This window comes from Heterocephalus glaber, unplaced genomic scaffold, assembly GCF_053883595.1.
Source record: "Heterocephalus glaber isolate CG9 unplaced genomic scaffold, H.glaber_assembly_v1.0 deba00001462, whole genome shotgun sequence".
Lineage (NCBI taxonomy): Eukaryota > Metazoa > Chordata > Mammalia > Rodentia > Bathyergidae > Heterocephalus > Heterocephalus glaber.
Window position 1 is genome coordinate 206404 of NW_028258309.1, and position 16374 is coordinate 222777.

Here is a 16374-nt window from a genome sequence, read left to right on the forward strand (position 1 = left end):
GGTGTGGTTTGAATTTCCCACCCTCTGTTCCCTGAAGAGAGTTATCTTCAAAGTACCCTTTCACACTCTTGGAATATGGCATTTCTATATGCTAGGAGGTGAGCCCACGTCACAGAAGTTTTAACATGTATCTCAGTTCCCAAAAATGCCTGGCAGCAGAAAACATTGTGAACACACAAAACATTAGGGTCATTGTGGAATGCAGCCCTAGACAGAACCAACCTGGGAGGTGTCTGGCAATAGGAATACAGTCTGCTTTTCCTGTTTCTGATTTATCATTGAGCTGGCACAGACACATGCAAGCATACAATGTAAGGATAAGGAGAAAATATTTTACATGGTTGAAAAACCTCTCAAACATGTAAGGCAGTTTTGATAGTCTCAAATTTAGTCTAAGAAAGAAGCAAATTTGAATGCTGCTATATACTTCATTTTACTTTATTGCCAGGTTTTCCAAAAGCTGAAATCAACAGCATGCTCTTTAACCTTGCCTTCTTTCAAAGGTTAGAAAAGTAATGCCAGAATCATTTCTTGGCCCATTAGTACATCTTTAAAATCATAATCCTTATGTGAGGACATTATTTTCACTTTATTTTGCTTCTAAATGATGTTGTACTATTTTACAGTATCACAGGTTTCTGAAGCATGTATGAAACACAACAATATCCTGTGAATCATAAAAATGTCTCAAACATCAAATATCTCTGGAGTCCAAAGTGCTGCACCTCTGAAGTTCTGAACTGTTAGTGAGAGGATGAGGTTGCCAAGGCTGGCAGGGGGCCAGAGCTCAGTCACTCTAGGAACTGATCAAATGGGGTGGCCTTAGCAAACAGAGAGTGTCCTGCACAGACATGGTACAGAGGGACCATGCTTCTGTGGGTTCACCTGCTGGGGTCACTGTCCTGAGCATAGGTAAGCAGGTCACACTGTCCTCTTAACACTTAGCTACTTGCTTCTGAGCCTTGAACTCCAGAGAGCCACAGTTACACCACTTGCTGCACACATTTGACAGGGAACATACTCTCTGGCTCCCATCTCACCCTCTGAAGAGTAACATGTGAGCTGGCTGAGCCTCCCACCAGGCTGGTTCCTAGAACCTCCTGTCGATATTATCAAATAAATGACCTGCATATTACTATGTTATTTTTATAGAGCATACTGACTATTCATCTCAGTATCAGGGGTGAGAACCTCACAGTTCTGATGTACAGCTTCGGCAATGAGTTTGGAAGAACACTGAAAGCTAGACTACTGAAACTGTTCTATACTCAGAGGTCACTGAAAAGGTTTTTACAGGGAGAAAGGAAGGGACCTATCTGTGCCTCTTCACACAGTGCAAAGACATGACTGTGATTTAGAGGAAACTTGGTAACATTTTTGCACCATTCTAAGAACATATTTGGAAGCAGAAGAAAAGGTATGCAGAAACCTCCTACATTGTGAAGACATTGAGAAGAACAAGAAAATCACAATTTTCAGGACAAGAATTTCTTGTAAAAATGCAGATTACTAGCTCGGGATTTAGCTCAGTGGTTTTGCTGCCTGCTGCACAAGTGCAAGGACCCGAGTTTGATCCCTGGTACCAAAAATGCAGATTACTTTTAAGTTTGAATCGCTTCTTTTAATAACATTTAGTACTTTATATACATGATGAATTAATTCTCATTGATAATTCTGACTGCATTTTGAATTCAGGGTAAATTTTTAAAGGAATTATATGAAACAATCATATTTATATAGGTTTACAAAGTTTTCACAGTGTCTATTTCACTTGAAGAGTAAAAAGACAGTAATTTGAATTTTAATTTCAAAACAAATAAACATAGATCTTTAAAAATATTTTTCTAGCCGGGGATTTGGCTCAGTGGTTTCGCTGCCTGCTGCGCAAGCACAAGGACCCGAGTTTGATCCCTGGTACCAAAAAAAAAAAAAAAAAAAAAAAAATCAAAAATACTTTTCTAATACCCATTATATTTATTGATGCATTTAATTGACTTTTTCATTAAGTAATTGAAATGCTATATTATTATGAATCAAAAACTAAATTCATAATGTGCAATCCTACTTATACACTTATTTTACCTTGGAAAGAATACAGTTATCACTCATCTTAATTGAGAAATTAAGACTAACTATTTCACATGTAAAAATCACTGAAAACCGAGTAGAAGCCACATCATAAGAATGTATCTTTCTTACCTGGTAATCATGGTGGTTGTTGCATTTCTTCTTTGAAAACACACGGATCTCCTTGCATGACTCAGCAGACGATGCCCTGAGGGAGCTTTTCCTGTGCTGTCACAGGGCCTCACCGAGAGGGAGCTCAGCTTCTGTCACACCTCTCAGTCCTGCTGATGCACAGCGCAGTGGAGCAGCAGAAACCTCAGAGCTGGGTGAAGGAACAAACCAGGTATGAGCCAGAAGGGAAGCAGGTGACTGCAGAGGAAGGACACACTGACACTGAGAGGGCACTGATGACCCGAGGACATCGTGATCAGTGCATGGAGAAGAAACTCACACTCGCACACTTGCACAGATACAAACACGTTCCACATGTGAGTGACCTGGCATAACTCAGTGTGTGCTGGAGAACAGTGGTGGTTTCTGGCAGCAGAGGGGGATTTTCAGCTTGGTTCCTATAGAGCTTCAGTTTGGAGAAATGCAGGGACTTTCAGGACTGGACACCAGTGACAGTTGCTCTGAAATGTGAATGTACTTATTAGGACTATATCAAGATGCACTGCATTTGCATAACATGAAAGGGAATTTAAGAAGTGTTCTGAGCAGCCCATGGTCACTAAGTTACTGATGACTTCTGGGCAGGTCAGACTGAAAGTCCTGCAGCAATGGAGGAGGCTGGAAGAGGAAGATGAGACAGGGGGCTGAGCTCCTGCCCAGTGTGGAGCTGCTGGGAAGAGCAGGGCACCCAGAGCCGACCCCTGTGGAGTGCGCGTGAGGGACGCTGGTGTGCAGGTCTCAGGTTTAGCAGAGGGAGTGTGAGGTTGAGGAGGGTGATGCGTCACTGTCACAACAGGCTGAGGCACTCAGTGAAAGCACAAGGCTCAGCAATGCGCTGGGCCAGGGCAACACAGTTTCCAGCAGGATTGGTCCTGTGTGTTGGAAGGATGTGTAATGTGTGGGTGCAGGGAAGGCCCCAGATGCCATAAACACCTCCTGCCATGGAAGAGGAGAATCAGACAGCCACCTTGGGAGGGAATTACTGTCCACATCTCTGTAGCCCTTGACAGTTTTATTGAACAGGTTAGAGCAGGTGCTACAGAAGTGGATCAAAGATAGGAATGGGTTTAGAGATTTAAATCCCTTGAGAATGATCGCGGTATTGATGTAGCTTCACTGGTGGATAAAGTACTAGGATCTCCCAAGTTCCTAGTAAGTTGGGCATTTGTGTGACAGAAGAGCAACAGATCATTACAGCAAAATACTTTTGAATGATTAAGAAAGTGTGCATTAGATGTTGTAGTTGTAATTGCAGAAAGAGCAAGGTCATTTTAGTTGAAGTACATCACTCTGTATGGTGGAACTAAATACAGACTCGCTCCCCACAGTTGTGCTTCGCTGTGCAGACTGTGTGAGGGCTGGGCTACCCCTTGGTTTGCCATGGGACCTGCTCAGGAGTGGTAAAGCCCATAGCTAGGTGTGTCACTATAGTCATGGAGACAAACCTTGGCTACAGTTCATGTTCTCGGCCCCTTCCTACCTGGAGTTGCTCCTGACTCTGCTTTCCAGCCACCAGGGATTAAGCAGCTTTTCTCAGCCCCAAAATTCCTTCCTGGTGTTTCAGCCCTGGAGCCCACAGTCCATGATCCAAACCTCTGCAGTATGAGGCAACTGAACCATTTCCTCCTGCAGGTTGTGGCTGTCAGGTGTTTAGGCCCAGCATGCACACATCACCTAATGCACTGTCATTCTGAGTTCTATGTCTGAGAGTGTTCAGTCATCACCTTTGGAAAGAAAAAAGACCTACAGGGTTAAGCAATGTCAGGGAAGATAACTTGATATTTGTAGATTAAACCTTTGAACATGTTCTAGATGTGTAAGTTTCATTGTGATTTACATAGAATCCCCATAACTAAAATATTGAGTTGATTCTTCTTCTAAGATTATTAACAATGAATAATATAATGCAAACCAAAATGTAAATGACAAAGCGTTTGAATACTTTCCTTCTCATGCATTTTTGTGAGTGTCAAGTAATGTTAATAGCAAATTATCAAAATATGGATTTGTTATATTAGTTAATCAATACTCAACCTAGGAGGGGTTTATTACCTAAAATTTGGAAATATCAGAACAGTTTTCAGGTAACTTTATATACATCTTAAAGCATTTTCCTAGTGCCAGATTAAGGACTTAAAATAGATTTCATTTGTTAAAATCACATTTTTCTTGGAACTTGTGCTTCACATGCGGTGTTGAAGTGTGGGAGCCTCCCTCATCTCTTTCCACTGAGAGCAGCTCCTCTGAAGTTATGGACCATAGGAGCATCACCGCAGATTTCATCCTCCTAGGCCTCTTCAACCACACTACAGCCCACCAGATTCTCTTTGGGGTAATTGTAGCAGTTATGGTCACCTCCCTCCTTGGCAATGGCCTCATGGTTCTCCCAATTCACCAGCTGCACACACCCATGTACTTCCTGCTGAGCCAGCTCTCCTTCATGGACATGATGCTGGTCTGCACCACTGTGCCCAAGATGGCAGCTGCCTACTTGACTGGAAACAAGTCCATCTTCCCAGTGGGCTGTGGACTGCAGATCTCCTTCTTCCAGTGGTGCACAGGGCTTCCTCTTAGGAGCCATTTCCTCTGACCGCTATGTGGCTGTGTGCCACCCACAGCATTATGCCACCCTCATGAGCTGACCATTGTGTCTGAGAATGACTTTGGGTCCCAGCTTCTGGGGGCAGCTGATGGCCTCATGCAGGCTGCTGCTACCCTGAGCTTCCCCTTTCTTCAATAGATATGACAACGATCATTTCTTCTGTGAGGCCCCCATGCTGGTGTGCTTGGCCTGCAGTGACACCTCTGCCTTTGAGTATGCCATGTACATCTGCTGCATGCTGATGCTCCTCATCCCCTTGCCCCTCACCCTGATGTCCTACAGCTTCATCCTCGCTGCTGTCCTGCACATGCATTCCACAGAAGCCCATAAGAAGGCCTGTGCCAGCTGCTCCTCCCATTTGGCCATGGTGGGACTCTATTATGGTGCTGCCATTTTTATCTACATGAGACTCAAATCCTACAAGTCAGCCAAACATGATAAGGTGGTGGCTGCATTCTACAAAATCTTCACCCGTATGCTGAACCCGGTGATCTACAGTCTGAGGAACAACAAGGTCAAGGGAGCCCTGAGGAAGTGTCAGAGCCACTGTGCTGCCTTAAGAAGTGACTGACAGTGTGTTTATTGTTAAAACATCAAACACTGCATAAAGCATGTGTTTGAGCTTTGTTTTCACAGAGAAAGCACTTAATTATATATACACACACACAAATACACACAGGTATATGTATATGTATATATCTGTTTTTTGATGTTTCCTTTGCAGTTTGGAGGAATTGGTTGGGTTGGATTTATTTACTATGGTTTCACTACCATGTCAACTTGTGGTATGGTAAAACTATGAATCATAAATCTGATATAAATTTTTACATAACTCCCCATGATAGATTTCTGTTACAAATTAAGTAAATATTAGATGAATTTTGAGGATTAATTGTCACTTTATAAATGAAGGTATAATCTGCACACAGTTGAATGGCTATATGTGTTTTTCCTTCTACCAGTTTCAATGAGTGCATGCACTTGGAACACACACACACCCCACAGCATCAGAGACATAACTTCCACCTCCTCAGTGTGGTTTTCCAATCTTTTGCTAGTGAAAACCCACACACAACACACGGCCACTGTCTGACTTCCATCCATGTTCTTCAGTTCGGCTCTTGTAAAATTTCATAGTAATGCAATCCAACAGTAGATCATTCTTGTATGTTGAGTTTTCTTCTGTAAATGTTATAAATTTACAATGTAGCCCGCATTTTCCCACCTGTCAGCAGTTTGCACTTTTTTGTTCCTTGCCATATTTCCTGTGTTAGTGTGCTGTATTATTGTTTGTGAGCACATAATTTTGCTGAAGGACATCTTTACTGCCTTTGGTTTGGAACTGTTATGACTAATGCTCCTACAAAACTCTCTAATGTGATATGTTTATTACTTTTGGTGCCTATATGATGAACTTTTTGCAAAACATTTTGCAAGTTTATCAAATTTTAGACTCTGGCCAGGAGTGAACACAAATTCCAGTTGTTCCAAATATTAGCAAACTCTTTGTTTAAGCCAATTTAAATGCATTTATAGTAACTTATGTTGCTTTCAATTTGAATTTTCTCTATGAATAAATTATTAAAGACTTAAAAATTACCTTTTGAATATTTGTATGTATTTTTCTGTGAATTATTTTAATTTTTGAAAATGGAATCTATAGATGCTTCAAAAGCATATGCAACTATTGACTCAATAATAGAAAATATATGACTTTTAATAAGACTATTAACATTTTTCCTAATACAGGTATATTTTTGGTTACTTCTCATGATTATGTATGTCCTAACATATTTGTTGTAATTCACTGTGCTATCTTTAGTTATTTTAACTAACATGATGATGTATGAAATGTCTCTCCCAACTTCTCCATTCAGCTCCAGACTATCAGTGGCTAAATCTTAGCTATGATTTATAAAACATAATGGTATTACATTGGGAAATGATGCCCCTGAATATCTGAAAGCTTTTCATATAAGAGGTATTTTTGGCTGAAATATAAAATGATTTAAAAGAAGAAAAATAGGGGCTCATGTTCAGAGAATATTTCTTATCTTTTGTTCACAAGTAATTGAACAAGTATAATAATTTTTAAGCAATAAATAACACTATTAAAAGACTGTTGATTTTACAAAGGAAACAATGATGACTATATGTTCCTTTTATATCTTTCATAAATATGTATGTATTAACATTCTAAGGACAAAACAAATGAATTAAAAATATCGTATTTGGAGATGAATCATTTCATTCATTTACTTCAACTATATTTGAAGCTTCTCTGAGCCCTGTTTCCCAAGGTTTCCCTTTCTTCACAGCGTTTTGGGGGAACTGTTCCCATTCTCCTGTGATAGAAGAAGTAGAAGAGTCTGGAGGAGACACTGTAAGGAAGCACAGATAGGAGACAGCGCTGCAGTCCTCAGTTTCTTTGGAAATGCAGCTGAGTCTCACTACCCTGTGACTCTAGCCGGGCCTCATCCTGACTCTACCAAACTGTACATTCCTATGTGCAGGATATTGTAACATGAGGTGCCTGGTCCATGTCAGGGGGAGGTGGACAATGAATGGTTTCTAGGCATGCTTTTAATTATTATGAAAATTGGTTACCACCCTGACCCAGTAGCTTTTGTAGCAATTTCTGGTTGGAATGGTGACAGTGTGCTGGAGCCAAGTGCTAATGTGTCTTGCTTCACAGGGTGGGACGTCATTCATAAAGATGGCAATGCCAATGAAACCACACTGCTTGAAGCTTAGGGCTGCATCCTGCCACAGTTGTCCAACTGACAGGCCTCTGCGGTTCCCCTCCAGGAGGCCCACAACATGGATGGTATCCATACCATCCCTGTGGGCCGAGTGGATACTGGTGTTCTCAAACCCAGCATGGTGTCACCTCTGCTCCAGTCAGTGTCCCAGCTGTCATAAAGTCTGTTGAAATGCACCATGAAGCATTGAGTGAAGCTCTTCCTGGGGACAATGAGGATTCCAATGTCAAGAACGTGTCTGCCAAAGATGTTCATGGCAGCAACATTGCAGGTGACAGCAAAAATGACCCAGCCATGGAAGCAGCTGATTTCCCTGTTGGGGGATTTTACTGAGCCATCCAGGCCAGGTCGGTGCTGGCTGTGCCTGTGCTGGATTGCCACAGCTCATATTGCTTGTAAGTTTGCTGAGCTGAGAGAAAAGATTGACCACAAGTCTGGTAAGAAGATGGAAGAATGGCTCAAATTCTTAAAATCTGCTGATGCTGCTGTCATTGACAGGGTTCCAGGACAGCCCATGAGTGTCCAGAGCTTCTCTCCTCCTCTGGGTCATTTCACTCTTCACAATATGAGACAGAGAGTTGCTGTGGTGTCATCAAAGCAGTGGACAAGAAGGCTGGGGGAGCTGGCCAGGTCACCAGGTCTGCCTGGAGAGCTCAGAAGGCTAAAGGAATATTATCCCTGCCCTGCCACCCCAGGCTTCATCAGAGACTGAACAGTGGACAGAGCTGTGTCTCCAATTGGAAATTTAATTTTAATAGTGAAAGACTGGTTCATGATGACACTGCATCCTAAAACCTTCAGAAGGAAAGGAGAATGATTTGTGGTCCATTTGGTTTTGTGTGTGTGTGTGGGGGCAGTTTTAAGTTAATAGTTTTAAAAATCCAGACTTTTAAACAGAAAAAACTTGACCAAAAATCTGTCACAGAATTTTGAGAACCATTAAAATAGTGTTTAATAAAAATAAAAGGAGGAGGAGGAGGAGGAGGAGGAGGAGGAGGAGGAGGAGGAGGAGGACATGAGGCAGAAGTGTGCAGGGAAGTGGTTTTATTTTTTTATCTATGTCCCAGACAACAGATGCTTCTTCCTGATCTTACTCTCTCACCCAAGGCTGAGCCAGAGTCTGTCTCCTCCCCTGTGACACCCAGGCTCCTGTGTGGCCCAGGGCCTCAGGCAGAAGTGACTCCTTCTGGCCTCTTCTCAGGACACCCTGGTTCCCTCTGCTCCTGCTGCCCTAGGTAAAGGTGGAATTGCTGTTCCCAGAAGCCACAGCCCAGGGGATTTCAGCAGGTGGTGCCTCCTTCCTCCTTTCCCTGCTGCTCCCTAACCCTCAGACCCTGTCCCCAGCCTGGGTCTCAGCAGATGTCCCCTGAGGCTCCCCACTCCTGGGGACTCACAGGGCAGCAGCAGTGAAGGGGCTCAGGTGCAGGTGTCTGAAGGTATGGAGCCTGGTAGGACAATGTTGACACAGTCATAGTCCATCTTGTGTGGAGCTCGCTGGAGAGGTCACACTGGGTGGAGAGCCCAGGGCAGCTTTGTGGGGCTGGGTGCTGCTATTCTGGGAACCCTGGGTGCCAGGTCACAGCAGCAGGCACAGCAGAAAGTTCAAAGGAGCCCTGAGGGCCCCTCTTGCTGAAATCCTCCAGAAGGTATTTTCAGTCCACCCCCTAAGTTATGCATTACTCAGTTTTATTTGGTCCTAGCCTGAGTCTCCTTTCCCAGTCTTCCTCTACTCTTTCTTCCTCCTTCCTCTACCTTCTCTCCTCCCTGGTACACAAAGGCTTAATTCCATGTTCTGAGAATTCAGAGATATGAAGCCAAGCAGGGCAGCTGCAGAAAGACTAACAGCACCAGCAGGCTCTGTGGAGCTCTGTTCCACGGACTCACTGTATGCAGGTCTGGGCTCTCTCTGGAACACAGTGCTGCATTTGTCTCATCGGAGAGCAGCCCTCAGGCAGAGTCTGCTGTTGCCCTGGTCCAATGCAAGACTGTTTGTCATTGCTTAATAGAAATTCTTTTCAGGTATAATTTGTAACTGATCAGTATTTTGTGTACAGAGGAGACAGAGAATATGTTTTCTGTATATTATGCTGTATAAAAAGTGTTTATCTTTTATCAAAGAACTAAGAAATAGATAATTTTTAAACATAAAATTTGAGGGTACAATTCACCAATTCCTAGGCTAGACACTGATCATATCTATTATACTATATTTCATTTCAATTACTTAAAAATACTGACCTTATTCTACACATATTATGTCCATTCTGTGTATGATTTCTTTTAGTGTGCAGTTGAAATGATATTAGTGAACAAGGGTCCCTTATTAAAGGCATATTTTGTATGAGTTATTCTTAGGAGGAGATGCCTCTAGTATAATTGTGTAATTATGACTAAGTTAATAAATATGTAGAATGTTTTAAGCACTCACATAACTATCAAATGATTGACAGATTTGGGGTGTGTGCAGGCCGTGGTTAAGGGGTGCACTAGGAGGTGAGGGTGTGGCTGTGTCTACAGCTAGGGCTTGATTTGAAGTAGGGCTGATGGTTAATGCAGCATTTGCACCATCCTAGTTGGGACAGTTTGATTCCCTGAGTGGAACAGATACATTATGTCCTGTGTCATTTCATCCACAGGTATCAAACAGTGAGAAACAATGTGGCTGCCTGAACAAACCAGTGTGACTGATTGCTAAGTAATGAGAGAGCCTAAGTCAAAACCCCCCTCCCTCTTTCCTCCCTATGTCTCTCTCTGTCTCTATATATCTCTATCTCTCTCTGTTTCTGTTTCTCCATCTCTGTCTCTCACACACACAAACACAAATACACACACAAACACAAATATTGAAAACCTCCCTCCCTCTTACCTCCCTGTCTCTGTCTCTCTGTGTCTGTCTCTGTCTCTCATACACATGCACTAATATTTAATCACATACAGTCATTTGAATGACATAGTACACACATAGACAAAATGATTGTGTTCCACTCAGTTTCATCATATTAAACTTTCTTAGTATGAAATGAACTACACTTGTCAATGTAATGTTGCTTTACAACATTGTAAGACCTTTCATAAAAATTTCAAGTATTGTACTTACTGCCTTGTGACCAACTGATTTGAAATATTTGGTGATGGAACTATCTTTCAGGTACATTGGAATGTAACACAAAAAACAGAGTTCAAACACTGAGTTGCCATGATAGTGAAGAATATAGTCATGGCTTTGTTTAAAGTAGTCTACATGGAATGCGATATAACAGATGTAATGATAGGTGTCTAGCCTAGGAATTGGTGTGTTATTGGTTCAAAATTTATGTTTGAAAATAGTACATTGTTGTTCTCTGATGTATAATTCTTACTCCACCATCAAAGGCTTGTTTCCCTAAAATAAAACGGCTATTTTAAGTTCAAATAAACAGTTTACATGGATAATAATGTACACTGGAATAGTTTTAGACTGAACTGAGTGTTTCTTCCAAATTCTGAAACTTTACTTAAATATAAAGACATGGAGAGACTCTTTGAATCTATAAGTACTTCTCAAAAATCATGCATTCAAAGGACTCTTTAAAAAGTTAAAGCAAAATTATGGGAAAGCAAGTTCTCTAATTAGCCTCAAATGACAAAATTGAAGAATACTTGAATTGCTGGTTTACCTGTGCCCATAAGAGTAAATGAATTGTTTTTATAATAAGAATTTAATGAAATTTACTATGGGCCAGAGATTGTGTAAAAATTGGTAATTCATTACTAAACAAACCACAATGACTGCAATAAAGTAAATAATTTATTGAAAAAGAAAAACCAGAGTGATAACAGTTCCAGTGAGCAAGGGAAAGTTAACAACTTTGAGTAAAATATGGTTGCATTAGAGTTGACAGTCATTTTCATTAATTTTGAAAATTCACATATGTTCACCAGGTTACATGAGGCACCATGCCCCTAACTCTCCATCTGTGTCTATGATCACACAGACCATAGCTGTGGGCCAGATGCGGTGCACTTGGAAGAGTCTGCACCACATTCAGGTGCTGCGCTTCAAACTCTGAAGCCCAGAGCAAACCATGGCTAACATGCAGGACAAGATAGGATTGAGCTTCACAGTGAAGAATCACATTTACACACCTGAAATACAAACTAACTATGAGGCATTTACATATTTCAGTAATATAATCTGCACATAAATTTCACAAAAAGTGAAATTGAAATTTATTATAGTCAAATTTGTGAATCACTGCTAAAAATTGTCCAATAGTTTTTATTAATTTTCATAACAAGAGCAGATATGGAAAGACAGAACTCTAGATTACTATATTTTACATATAATCATTTATCTGTGAATATGTGCATGCATGTAAATTTATATATATGTATAAAGGCAGACATCATAGTAAAAAAGTAGGAGTAAACATTTAATACACCACTATATAGGTATTAGTAATATGAAAAATTAGGATTCTCCACAAAAATGATTAAGGCATTATAGTTCAATTTCTGTAAGATAGAAAAATATTTAAATATTTTCTTAAAGATGTATTATTGTTTTGATTAAATATACATGATTTCTTATATATAAACATGTTTAATGTATAAACGTGTTTAATCTATAAACATTTTATGACACTTTATCACTTATCATTTTCAATTTCTTAGAATTCCTACATGTCAGTTTCTAAAAGTTTAGATTTGAAAAATTTCGTTAGAAAATTAAACTCCTTCTCTGCAATATATATTTACTTTAAAAATTTTATTTTATAAATAAAATAAAACAAAACAAAACTTCATGGCAAAATAAGAAGATAACAATAGATAATACACTGTGTATCATAATCTTCAAAGTAGTTCTTTAGAATATAAGACATAGACAAATAAGATTCTGTCTCACAAAAAATAACAGACAAAATAAAAATACTTTCTTTTTTTTCCCCATTAACTTTATTGGTACATTTTAGGTATAAAATACAGTTACATTCATCACTGGGATCTTGTACCATTACATGAGTTTCTTGGTTCTTATTTTCTTTCCCCTTCCCTTGCCCTGCCTTCAACCCCTCAACCCTTCCCTATTTGCAAAGACCTTGTTTCCATTTTTTTCCTCTTCTTTTTTTTCCCTTTACCTTTTTTCCCTTCCCCTATCCCTCCCAATTCCCCTGCTCTTTTAGACCTTTTCTTCCTGTTACACAATATCAGTTATACATTTTTAAAATTACAATATTAAGATCTAGGAGACATTACCACAGATTTGACAGGATTTAAAAGGATATAGAAAGCATATTACAAAAATCTTTTTTTGAAATAAATTTGACAACTTCTAAGAAGTACCTTGGAAGACAAATTAATGAAACTAACTCTGGAGGAAATATAAAATTTGAATAGCACCTATTAAAGAAAGTATATTCCTAGCTTGAAAACCTACCTATATGACGACAGCAGGCTCATAAACATTTTAACTGATAAATTATATCAAAAATTAAAGCAGAAAAAAGAAGGAACACTTCTCCCCTCATTTTAGGAACTCAACATTGTGCTAATCCTAAAACTGGATAAAGATAATAGAAGAAAAATATATGAACATAGATAGAAATTTGTTTAACAAAACAAACTATTAGAAGTCAGATCTGGCAGGATGTAGAAAGTGGTTTTGCTATAGGGATGGCAGTGTTGGTTCAGCATTGGAAGATCCACCCCCAAAAGTCATCATTTTAACAGAGGAAAGGAAAAAGCCATATGATCCTGTCAGTAGTTGGAGAAAAAGTATTGGACTAAATTCTACAGCTGTTCATGGCAAAAGCTATCAGGAGACTAGAAGTAGAACAAAACCTTCTCAACAGATTAAAGACATGTACTCCATACTTCCAGTGAGAATGCCTTATGTGAATGGAGAAGATACAATACTTTCTCCTTAAGGTGGGGAGCAAGGGCCGATATGCTTACTCTTTTTCTTTCCATTAGATTTTGAAACCTAGTCCCTGCCAAAATAGCCTGGCAATAAAATGACACAACTAGGATAAGATTGGCATGGCAGAAGCAAGATCTTTATATGCAGATGAAATGATCATCTACAGAGGAAATATTAAGAAATCTCTAGGAGTCCCTAGAACTTGTACTTGAATTTAGCAGGATTAGAAAACACAAGGTATATATAAAAATTCAGGTCTGTGTATACTTGCTATAAAGGAGGAATTGGGTATTGAAATTTAAAAGGTATGAAGGAGTACAAAGGACCTAGAAAAGTTAAAAGTAAAAAGAAAAACAAAAACAAAAACAGTGTTGGAAGAAATTTAGAACCTAATTTTAAGACTTCTTCTAAAGCTACAGTAATCAAGGAAATGTTGGTGTAAGGAAAGACATATAGATTATTTGAAAAAAACAGAGAATGTGGAAATAGAACTTTGCATATATGGTCCACTGAGTTTTGAAAGATTATTTAACATTAGCATTTTATAGACTATAAACTCAGCTCAAGAGTCAAGGAAGAGATAGTGTTTTCAGCAAATGGCACTAGAATACCTGGTATCCGTACATAAAAAATTAACCTCAACCCCTTTTTTCCATACATGAAAATAGCTTGAAGGGATCTATGAACCTAAATAAGAAAGCCTAAAAATATAAAACTTTAAGAATAAATTATATATAATATATTAATATTAATATTTATGAATTTAGGGTAGGCAAGAACTACCTAGGATACAAAAAACATGATGTATAAAAGAAAAAAATTGATAAATGAGATTCCATCAAAATTTAGAACTTTAAATGACATCATTAAAATGAAAAGTAGTTCTTAAATAGACCATATTTACAATGCATATAACCTATGACCAGAATATATAAAGAATTCTTAGAGCTCATTAATAGACAACCCAATTAAAAGGTAGACATAAGAAGATGATAAATAGCCAGTATAGCACAAGAAATGGAGTGCAACTCTAGAATCAGAAAAATACTAATCAGTACAATAATAAGATTGAATTATACACTCATTAGGGAGATGAAGTTAAAAGTTTCAAAGCCTTGTCATGACTTTTTCTTTTTGTTGGGTTCTCCCCCTTTACATTTAATTTCTTGTCATGCCAGATGGGTTCATTCTGCTTTGCTTCCTGGGGTTGTGATCCTCAATGTCTGTTCCTAGGATATTGTGTAAAATTCTTTGGAGTGCTGGTTTGGTATTCACGAAGTTTCTAAGGTGCTCTTTGTCATGAAAGTATCTTATTTCTCCATTCATTTTGAAAGATAGTTTTGCAGGGTACATCAATCTGGGTTGGAGGCTGTTTTCTTTTAGGGCTTGGAATATGTCACTCCAAGCTCTTCTTGCCTTGATGGTTTGTGTTGAGAAGTCTGCTGTGATTCTAATGGGCTTTCCTTTGTATGTGATTTGTTTCTTTTCTCTGACTGCTTGTAGAACTTTGTTCTTCTGTTGTGTTTCTGGAATCTTAACAATTATACACCTATGTGTAGATTTTTTTTGATCAAGGCTATTTGGAGTCCTATATGCCTCACTTATCTGTATGTCAAGCTCTTTTCCCCTGCTTGGGAAGTTTTCTGCCATTATTTCTGTGAAGAGATTTTTCATGTCATCTCCACTCTCTCCTGTTTCTTCATTGAGTCCAATCAGTCTTATGTTATTCTTCTTTGCATCATCTAGCAGCTGCTGGATTGATTTCTCACGTTCCCTTATAATTTTCAAGCCATTTTTCTTTTCCTGGTCACTAACTGCAATCTTATCTTCTATATCTGAAATTCTGTCCTCACATTGGCTCATTCTGCTGTGTAGACTTTCAATGGAGTTTTTCATCTCCTGAAAATCTATTTGCATCTGTTTTATGGATTCCATTTGTTTCCTTTGTTGGGATTCCATCATGTTCCTCAGCTCCTCTCTAGATTTATTAATCACATCTTGCTCTATGAGCACAATCTCTGGTGTTATCTGAGAAATTATTTCTGATTTCATTTTATCCAGATCCCCTTTTGTTGCCAGTTCAGTGGGTCCAGGTGGTTGAGTATCAGAGTGTTCCATCTCATTTTCCTTTGGGGTTGCTGTAAGTGATCTGGAAGTCTGGTTTTGAGACTTATTTGTCTGTCTTCTCATTTTGACATGGGGGGCACCCCCTCTGAGCTGGGAGAGGTGGGACAGTGGCTCAGATGCCCCTTCCTCTGGGCCGGGAGCAGCGGCCTGGATGGTGGCCCAGAATCCACTACCTCTGTGCCAGGAGTGGCAGGATGGATGGTGGCCCAAAAGCCCCTTCCTCTGGCCAGAGAGCAGTGGGACAGTGGCTCAGAAGCCCCTTTCTCTGGGCCTGGAGTGGCAGGATGGATGGTTGCCAGGAACCCCCTTCTTCTGGGCTAGGAGTGGCCAGCTGGATATACTATAATTTTCAATGTAAAGGTCTTTTACTGCTTTTGTGAGATTGATTCCTAAGTATTTCATCTTCTTCACTATTCCCTCTCTGAGTAACTTTTCCAAAGAATTAAAAGCATCAAACCACAGCAACATGTGTGCACCCATGTTTATAGCGGCACAGTTTGAAATAGTTTTATCTTGCAGACAACCCAAATATCCATCAATGATGAATGCATACAAAAGATGTGGTTATTTTATATTCAGTCATAAGGAAGGATAAATTTGAGACATTTCTGAGCACATGGATTTACCTTGAGAACATATCCTTTAGTGAAATAAATTAAACACGTGTGTACATATTGCATTGTCTCTCTGGTATGAGAAGCTGAAATGTAAGGGCCAAATAAAATAATAGATACGGTGAAACAGGA

The 16374-nt window shown here is 39.5% G+C and overlaps 3 pseudogenes across 1 annotated transcript in view; 2 read left to right on the forward strand and 1 right to left on the reverse strand.

Moving 5' to 3' along the window:
- The window catches only part of LOC101707005 (casein kinase I pseudogene), a 33598-nt pseudogene extending 31071 nt beyond the window's left edge, over positions 1-2527 (reverse strand). Inside the window, exon 1 of the transcript XR_015438774.1 lies at positions 2200-2527. The product of XR_015438774.1 is annotated as a casein kinase I pseudogene (transcript). The remainder of the gene's footprint in view (positions 1-2199) is intronic.
- A 1962-nt stretch (positions 2528-4489) lies between these two features.
- On the forward strand, positions 4490-5411 carry LOC101713350 (olfactory receptor 2T8-like; annotated as a pseudogene).
- A 2006-nt stretch (positions 5412-7417) lies between these two features.
- Positions 7418-8394, forward strand: LOC147826695 (elongation factor 1-alpha 1 pseudogene; annotated as a pseudogene).
- The last annotated feature ends 7980 nt before the right edge of the window (positions 8395-16374 follow it).